The sequence below is a fragment of the Dysidea avara genome, chromosome 11 (genome assembly GCF_963678975.1).
Source record: "Dysidea avara chromosome 11, odDysAvar1.4, whole genome shotgun sequence".
NCBI classification, from domain to species: Eukaryota; Metazoa; Porifera; class Demospongiae; order Dictyoceratida; family Dysideidae; genus Dysidea; species Dysidea avara.
Window position 1 is genome coordinate 9,499,920 of NC_089282.1, and position 10,201 is coordinate 9,510,120.

A 10,201-nucleotide genomic window follows, 5' to 3' on the forward strand; every position below is an offset into this window, starting at 1 on the left:
CTCACATTTCTTCTTTTCTATGCAGATACAATGATGATCATTGAAGACAGTACTAGCATTGGTACCTCCCCTACGTGCAAGGACCATATTATAATAACAACCAAGCACTAAACATCAGTGCCATTCATGCCCTGCAGCATGCATGGTAATATCATTTTTAATACTAACATCTTGCAAAGTATACCAAAATCATGGGAAGCATGCAGGTACTCCAGAACCTGTAGAACTGCAGTAGCTGAACTACTGTAGTAACGTGTATGCTTATAACACACAGGTGTGAACAAAGTGGTTGGTTCTAGTAGTACCTGTCCTAATATGCAGGCTATACATGTAGCATCATTTGGTAAAAGACTGACCACAAAAGACATTAATTTATTGGTACCTGTCCTACAATGCAGAAGCTGCCATATTGCGTATTATTATTGTGGGCACATAATGTAATGGAAACCCGCATGCATCTAAATTCATGTAACTATAATGAATGTCACTTTTAAAGACCATCTGGCCATCCTGCAAGTACACTGGAATGATGTGAGCATACAGATAATTTTAAACAGCAGAGCTGTGTGTAGCTACATAAGCAAAGACAACTGTAATATTGCACTACTGTGCATACCTATAATATTATGTCAATACCACACAGGTGCAAACTACATTATGTGATATTAGTATAGTACCTGTCATGTATGCCATACACATGACATTTAACTTACTGACAACGAAAAGAAACTACATAATGTAGGGTGCAGGACATGCCTACGGTGCAGGCTGAGCTTTGTATGTTAACAATACTACAACACTCCCTCCTGTTCCCTTTACTATATATACTACAACCTATTATCATCACCTCTAACTCCTACATTTACAGTACTGTATGAGTAAGCTATACTACTGACAATTATCACCTATTGTCATCACCTTTGTATAGTAAAATAGTAACTACTAACTATTATCAACCAATACAGTGGAACCTGTTATATCAGGACACTTTAAAATGAGGACACCTGCATAATCTGGACAGTTGGTAATGCTCCCAAAGTATCCCTTAGCATGTAACTGACCTGAAAATTCAGGAAACCTTGATAATCAGGACACTTTTGACCAGTCCCTAATACACAGCTTTCACTGTAGAGTGAGAAAATAGCATGAAAGAACACATAACAGAAAAACCTGTTGCCAAAAAGGCTGCCAAAATGAAAAAAAAAGTTGTAGCTAAAAAGGTTGTTGAAGAACAGTTATAACCAAAAGGTTTGGAAAAAGAAAAACAAGTGAGATTTGAACTCACACCGCCCTACCAATTTCAAACCTAATGCTGTACCACACGGACTAAATGTCACTTGTGGTTGAAGTATTTATAAAAGTTGTTTATAAAGGCATGCTTAAGTTGAATGGAATAGATGTTTACTGCGGTTTGCATGCGGTTTACAGAAAAAATTCAAGCGAATTTTTGTCTACACCCTTGCACAAATCACGCTGTAAATGACGAATGACGGCAGTTAAAAGCTTCATTTAAAATCATGGTAATTCTTAGATGATGAGCACTTTGTTTGGCACAAAAAGTGCTTCAATACATGCATCAGCTGGCGAGAAAATCATTGGACGCCATCGGAATTGTAGACGGTCAGACAGATAAACGGCTTTTCAGCTTTATATATATATAGATTTCATTGCATGATTTAATTCAATATTATTTTAATACTCTGATAGAGTGCGCATTTTTTGAGGACTTCCATACATAGAATGTTCTAGAACAATCTAGTACTTTTATTGGTAGACCTATGAAATTACAAACATTTTGATTATAGCTAAGCAGATTTCAACTAGAAAGCTCATTTATAAAGCAGAAATTAAGTGAGGTGATCAGTCAAGATAGCAGTGTTTCATTGGTTAAGGATGCAGGTGTTAGGTATGGAAGCCCCTGGTTCGAACTCTGGTAAGGTGTTTTCAACATTTTTTGTACACCTTTTTTACCCCATGGTGACTGCTCTATTAGAGTATCTCGATCCCTCGATTTTACATTTGTTTGGTTTTTGCTTTATAACTTTGTTACTGGAACTCTATTGCTATTCAAACTATCAAAAGGCACTGCTACGATGATCAGCCTATCTACACACCAATTTTCAAGTTAATGCTTTACTCGGTTTACCCTGTAGCCGTGACAGAAGTTTGATCTTGTTTTACGTGAAGAAATGCTCATAACTCCTTGGATATTCCTCAGATTCATAGAAAACTTGGCCAGGTACGTGGATCCACCGTTACATGCTCTTCATGTGTGCCAAAGATTGAGGTAATCGAGATACACATTTAAGCATTTTATAGCAATTTTTGCAAAACGTGTGAAAAGAAATCGAAGCCCCCGTAGCCCCCATACAGCATAAGAAGTAAAAAACAAAGAAATTAAAGTGAAACTTTGAATGTCCATATCTCACAAATGGCTGTTGCAACTAATTTGCTGTGTGGCGTATGGTATTATATTAAAGTAGTTATATGACTGTTATATTAGAGTAGTTAACTATGTATGTAGTCACGTGCTATGTAGTGTTAAGAGGGCTACCATGCAGTCTAATAAGTTGTTAGTATCTTTAGGGTAATGAGTCGGTAGATTACAGTGGAGGTCCTACTGAGATCTGTGTAGTCGGGTGCCATGACAAGTTCACAGAACTCAGAGGCAACTAAGTCCTTGCCAAGTGAAGTGGATGCGACAATGGAGGATGCCACTACTTATGGTGGAGATTGGCCTGAGGGGAATATGATCCCATTGAATGCTAGGTGTTTAACTATGCCAATGCTTCGTCAGATAGGCGAGGCGTTGGGTGTGCCATCATCTGCATCTACCCCTAGTTCAGAGCTGAGACTGATGGTTGAAGGAAAACTAACAGAACTAGGATATGATCTGTCAAACATACAGATAATTTTATCTGATGAGATAAATAGAGCAATGTACCTTGTTAACGATGAAGGTGTTATAAAGTGTATTAAAAATGTGGCCACTCATGTGATTGACAGAAGAACGCAGTGCACTGTGTGTTACAAGAGAAGAGCGTGATCACTTCACATTTGACTAGGAAGAAGTGATACACATTTTTGAAGTAGAGTTGCCAGACGCTTGGGCCGGCTACCATCGATTTTTCCCTATTAAAACCTATGAAAACAAAATTTCATTGGGGCCACCCAATGAAAACTTTACTTTTCACAGGTTAAACATTCTTTTCCATTGGATTTTTATGGATGAAATGTCCAGTAGTGTTTACTGCATGACAAGCTTCAGTGGTTAGAGTATTAGATCATTGCAGCACCAACCCTGGGGCTTCTCTGTTGTACTTTTACGTCAAGGTGAAAAAGCAATTGTACATCTCCCTAGTTAGATCTCAGTTGCTGTAATAATGCTCACAGTTATTTAATCAAACTTTAGAGCACATTCAACGCAGAGCTATAAGATTCAATGACTATATGGATTATTCTATAAAACTTGGCTTGTATAGCTACAACTATTTACCACTATTGTACATATTGCAGCTCAGTGATCTAATGTTTCTTATAACTGTCTTTAGCTGCCACCTGATCATTATAACATCTATTAGCATGTAAAATTTCTACAAGCTTCACAGGGTCTGGAAAAGTTCGTACTTATGTTAGTCCACACAAAATTATCATCTATTGCACATCGACTTTTCTATTTTTTTAGCGGAATCCTCATGATGACTCTGAAATCATTTATCTGTAATGGACACATCACATTGTTTGTCCTTGCTATCAGTGGTCATCCTAGTTGTTCTGGTCAACTTACACACAATTAATACTGAGCAATGACTATTTACTTGTAATAAATTCATGCAGACACTGTATTTGCACATGAAATTACAAAACATGTAGTGAAGGTCTGGAGGTTTTATACTCGGTCACTTGACTCCTACACTTTAGCTCAAGTTAAGGAAGAGCTTTTGGAATTTTTTCCAGATATTGCAGCAAGACACCTTATGCTGAAGTTAAAGTACTGTGACTCATTTGTGAGATTGATAAACATTGATATTGATAAAAATTTGAAGGTATAGTGTCATATACAAATTATGTCATAGCTAGTTAGTGCTTTGTAATACCTATGTATATAGCTACTAGCTAGAGTAAACTACATTTCATTATTATAGCCAGTTCACTGCAGCATGTACGACTGCCAAGAGAAATCAGGGGCAGTAAGAACAAGTGGGAAGTGAGACCTCAATATGAGAAGTTGATAAGAAGTGTCCAGCTTTCAAGTTTGGTGGGCCCCCTGCACAGCCAGGGGACGATAAAGGCAAAGTGCTCCATCCCGGCCCTCTCCCCTGTTGGCAACCAGACCCTGCTTGAAGTATACTCATAGATAGCCATAAATTGCTAGCTAGTTATATCAAGCTATTCAGTACTGATTGGTTTATTCTGCATTTACAGGAAGCACTATCTTCAATTATGATTGAAACAGACATACTGTACAAATGTTTTTACATTGAGGAAGAAGTGCCTTCCTTATCTAGTGCCAAAGAAGAAAGCACTGGAAAAAGAAGATGGAGACTACTTCTGCACCAGCCAGCAAAAAACTAAATTCTGGGAAAGAAACTGTGATTTTACTTGCATACAACAGTATTTTACATCTAATAATTTAATCAGATGCCACCAATGGACATGGAGAAGTTGGAAAAGATTCTAGAAAAAGCCATGAAAGAGGAAGGAGTATCAGAGCAACCACTATACATTGATGAAGTGGATAAAGTTGTCAAGTGTCAGTGGTATGGGGACGAGTTTAAGGGTAGTGTGCAGTTGAAGCACATCAACCAACATGTCAAGAAAGCTGCTTTTCACTGTCAGAAGGGAAGGGACATCACTGGAAAAGGTGCAAAACAACGTGACATTAGGAATTTCGTACTTGACATTATACATGTAGTATTACATGGTTATTTATAGGTGTATATACTACATTCACAGTATATTCTATGTACATATCATTTTGCGTAACATGAACATACATAATATTATAGTAAGTGCCCCTAATCAGAAACCTTCCAACATCATGACTTACAATATTATATTGGATAACTTATTATTACACATTTTTTAACGTGTAATGCACCCATCAATATATTGCTCCACCAACCCCCTGGATATAGGTGGGGTTTTACAAGGGGAAATGACACAAATGTTTTCCCATGATGCGGAATTTGACAATCATTCATTAAGCGCCCAAGCATTTTTTACTGTAACTTTCAATGCTATGTTGAATCCCCGTAACACAACTGGGGCCAATAGTGGGGGATCTGACATGCTAGGTTTGCCCTACTATGGGCATTTGACATTCAGCTGTGGCAAATGTTGACTATAGTTCCATGTATGCCCGAGGGGGGTAGTGGGGAAATACAATGATAGGTACATAATGTATATGCATGTTAGCTATGTCTGCCCCCATCACTTTGGGCTGGCTATGCCACTGTAGCAGGTACTACAGCTACTCTCCAAACAATTTTTGTGTACTTGCAGTTACAAGTCTAAATATGCTTTTACAGACTTTCAAAACAATACTACAACAGCTGACATGGGTGAAGTAGCAGCTGGCAGTGAACATTTTGAGAGTGATGCCATTGAAAGTATGCAGTTTCAGTATGCAAGGGTGCAATCATTGTGAGTGTCTGCATATAGTGGGGTCTATGACAGAAAGTTTACAGAGACCGAAGCGGAGGATGCACCAGTGCTAAAACACTGTGGGACAATGCTAAACCCAGCAATCAATTAACACATGTACATGATGGAGAAATCAGCATTTCTATACACTGCACGTGCTGTACAGAATACAAGGCATGGAAAAAGAACCACCCTAAAGAGTGTAAGAAATTACAGCAGTATGCTAATAGACCATTTCATTATGCAATATGCCCAGACAAACAGGTGAAGGTAATGGAGCAGGGGAAAAGGTAGTACACATGGGCACCATTTACTCGACAAAATGCACTGGTACTGCATGTACCAGTGGGGACCATCCATATATGTGTGCATACTGCTTTGAACTGACATGTAGCAAATCTTCACCTTTGTTAAGAAAGTTTAACATATCTAAACAATTGAAGAATCCCAGGTGCAATGACCTCCATGCCACCAAGAGAGGAGTTGTACACAAATTTTGTTCTGCTCCCCATGCCATATGAAAAATGCCCTAAGCCATCAAACTCAACTAGCAAAAATGCATAAAGAGAAAAACAATGCTACAAGCAACAGTAGAAAAAAATGTTGCAATCAAAATGGAATGAAAATCAATCAGCATATCCTTTCTTAGTAGAATTACAAAAGATGATTGGCTTGCTCATTAGAACTTTTGTACAGTAACAAGCTCGGCCAAAAAAAAACAAAAAAATAAAGAATTAACACCACTGCTTGGATTGCCTTCCGTTCGACAAACACAGAAAATTAGAAGCAAGAGTTCTAATGAAGAACATTACAAGCCTGGCATTAACAGTTGGACTATACAAAAAGCCTCAGAAAGAAGAAAGGTACCATTGCAAAACAGCATGGACAGTACCCGTGTAATACGCACAGTAGAATTGTAGTACTTAGTTGGTGAAGAATTTCCTGCAGATGTTCAGTAATGTTCAGCAGAATCACAGCTTCCCATTATGCAGGATCCCAAACAAGTGGAGAACCACATTTTAACAGTAAGAAAGAAAAACCAGTATGCAGCAGAAGCATATAGTTTGAACTTGTGCGATACAACTGGGGCATTAGATGACATAATTATAGGGTGTATCCCACAAGCAAAACAGGGGTGACTGGTGGTCACATATTTGCATTGATGTTAGAAATTGAGAAACAGGCCAAGCGTCACAGTTTGTCGCTTGTATAGATTCTGCAGGTAATTCTCTTTGTACACTGGTTAAACTAGCCTCACCCTCAACTTTTCAAAACTTTGATTACCATATCAAGTTTGTTGGCTTGAAAATAAAGGGATTTGTGTTTTATGCTCCCATTCTTAGAGAAGTACCATCTATTGCATACCCTTTTTGGGACCATTAACTTCAATGATAAATTTGATGAATGAGAATATTACAATTGTTTGTGAAGTGTTGCCAACAGGCAATATTCAGATTAAGTATACAGTATTTGTTATGCACTTGAATTACCCAGCAGTGTTATGTGGTGGTGAAAATCATACAGTATGGCAGTAACTGTACTTTAGGGATCGCGGAGGTTTACACCTTCTCACAAAAAATATATTAACCAAAAATCAGCATCACAAAACATTCGTGGTATCTTGGAAGTACTGGTTAGCTCAAAAGTGTCTTCAAAGCGGCAAATAATGTTTCTGATAAGTTGCTACAGAATTCTTTTAAAAATCATTCAACTGAGTTTTCTGCTGACTATGTAACTCCCAATAAAGGCTAAGACTATAGGCTTGATTTTTTCACTGTTAGATATTGCTTCAGCCTGACAGGTGCCTTCTGGCATACCGCAGTACGTACAATGTATGCATTATGGACTTACCTTTGTGTTCTGTTTCGTCTTACTGACAGCGCATTCACAGTAGCTAGTGCATTATGGCTTTCCTACATTTGTAACAGAATTATCCGTATTCACCGTAGTGACTGGATTGATTATAGAGTCACTTCTTGTAATGTTCTTCATTTGTAATGCTGTGTAATGGGCTGCGCATAGCTGAAAATGAAGCGTAATGGCTACTTCGTTTTTTGGTAATTGATAATGGGGCATGCATTCAAATGAAAATGCCATTTTTCCTTTTGATATGGTATGTACTGGTTCACATGTTGCAAAAAAGTAAACAAAGAAGTACAAGTAACGATTTGGCAATTTAAAGTTCAATTGGGGATCATAGCCATACATAGTAGTGAACCAACTTATGACAAGTAGGAGGAAAAATTTTAGGGATCATAACCATAAAAAGTAATGAAACAAGAGAGCTCGCCTACACCTGCAGATATACTAGTGGACGTTTAATCCTACCTCAGACTATACCCATAGGGATTAAATGTCCACTAGTATATCTGCAGGTGTAGATGACCTCCCTTAACATCTAGTACAGCAGACTAGTACTGTAGTACAATGCTGAAACCCGTAGGTACATGTATAATTATGCTATCACGATAGTTTTCACCAGGATACAAAATCAAATTTTACCATGCCAGGGATATGCTGAATATAATTATTGTGATGATGATCACAATTTCAAGTGTCTGTGTGTTCTTAAACTATGTTGTGTGTGGTAATATTTACTATACACTACATTGTATGGATTTTGTGATACCATTTGATATAGTACTGTGTGCTGTACAAGCAAGTTCAACATTGTGCTTCTGGTGATGAAAAGATGTCAAAAGAACTCAAAATTGCTACTGAGAAAAAAACCAAATTACAGGTGCAACGTCTGTAATCATGCTTTGTACAATGTGATGTTTAGAAGGATCTATATGAGAATGAAGAATCATTCATTAGCTTCTAATATACTTTTAGTGAAACTTTACAAACTAATCGTAATATTTATTAAAAGTCCATTGCACCCATTGGGTAATTACTAAATCCTAATTTTAGTTTGGTATGTTTGAAGTTAAAGGCTAAAGGCTTAATTTAATAATAGTATCTTAAAACGATACCTCAAACGTTTTGGCAATGGTTTACAATGCCATGCATCTCATTAAACTATTCTTTAACTTCCAAAATGTGTATGGCTTCTTTATACATTGCAGGACAAGTTGGTCACTACAAAGGAAAATTATGAGACACAGATCAGTGTAATGTCGGATCATAGTTGTTCCCTTAATGCAACAACTGCCAAACAACATGATGAAATGGAAGTACTAAAGATAAAATTATACATACATTATTACCCATTATAAAATTGTAAAAGTTAGTAGCCCACTGCTGTATTTTACCTCATGATCAGTTCTATATTTGTGACCAAATTGTTGATGTTTACAAACACCATTGAAGTTGACGTTTCACTGTGTGTGAATGGTCAACACACTACTCATTCACACCACAGTGATAGCACTAGTTTGCTCAAGCTACTCTTCACAAGTAGATTTCTAGAGACAGGTCCACTAAGAACACCATGGTGCTTCAGAATGTCACTAGTCAGTTGGAACACAACATGGACACTCTTTGAAAATTGCTCAGATTTGTTCTACGTGTATTTTGATTTGGTCAGGTGGTCTGGTTAGCCCTATATTAAGGCTGGAGACTACATATGACCTGTTCAGCCATTTCCTGTTCATATACTGTACCAATTGCCCACCCTCCACCCCTACCACCACTCATGATCGAGTGCCTAAGTTTCAGATAAAATTTTGCTCTAAATTAATGGTATACCACTAGCCAGTTTACTGTGGAGTGTAGTGAGTTAAATGTATTTGAAAATTTCCAACTCATAATGCTTTGGTCTTCCTGAGCTATACTGGATTGAAATCTTTAAATTGTGGTTGTCCCAGTATATATACTCATGTGCTTACATCCAATGGTTTTCCATAGGTACATAAGCTTAGTGCAAAATAGCACATAACACCTACTTCTGCCGAATGGCATTAGATAATTTTTTGAAATTGTTGTGTTAATTAAATCCATAATTGCAACAGATTTGATTTCAAGTATTATATAGGCACAGTAACTTTGGGTATAATTATGCAACAATGAGCAATAATGGATATATATGTCTCTTAATTGTGATCATCATCCTTGTAATAACTTGTTGTTGTTGGTCTTTATTTACAGGATAAAAAGAGAAAACTGTAGAACATGAATAGATCATTTATTTAAACTTTTATTATTTATTTATGTGTGATTAGTAATATTAATGTGTACAGAACTACAGCCTACTGTACTTGCTATTGTGTGAAACAGGTTCTACCTACTACTACATATGCAAATAAATTTAATGTTAAAACCATTCTGCATGTACATACCATTGAAGATTTTATCACCAAGAATGTATAACCACACCACCATACTACACATTATCACCACAGCCATACCACTTAGCTGCTTTGTCTACTTTCCATGGGTGGATTTGCATGCCACTGGCCATCTGCATAAAAACTCTTGATGTAAAATGCATGTTATATAATTTGTAATGGAGTTGTAACTGGGTGGTGCTGGATGGTGGTCTGTTAATAGGCACTATCCTCTAGTGTCCTACTGTCTGCTGGACTACTGGTAGGTGGACTGGCATCTTTAGAGT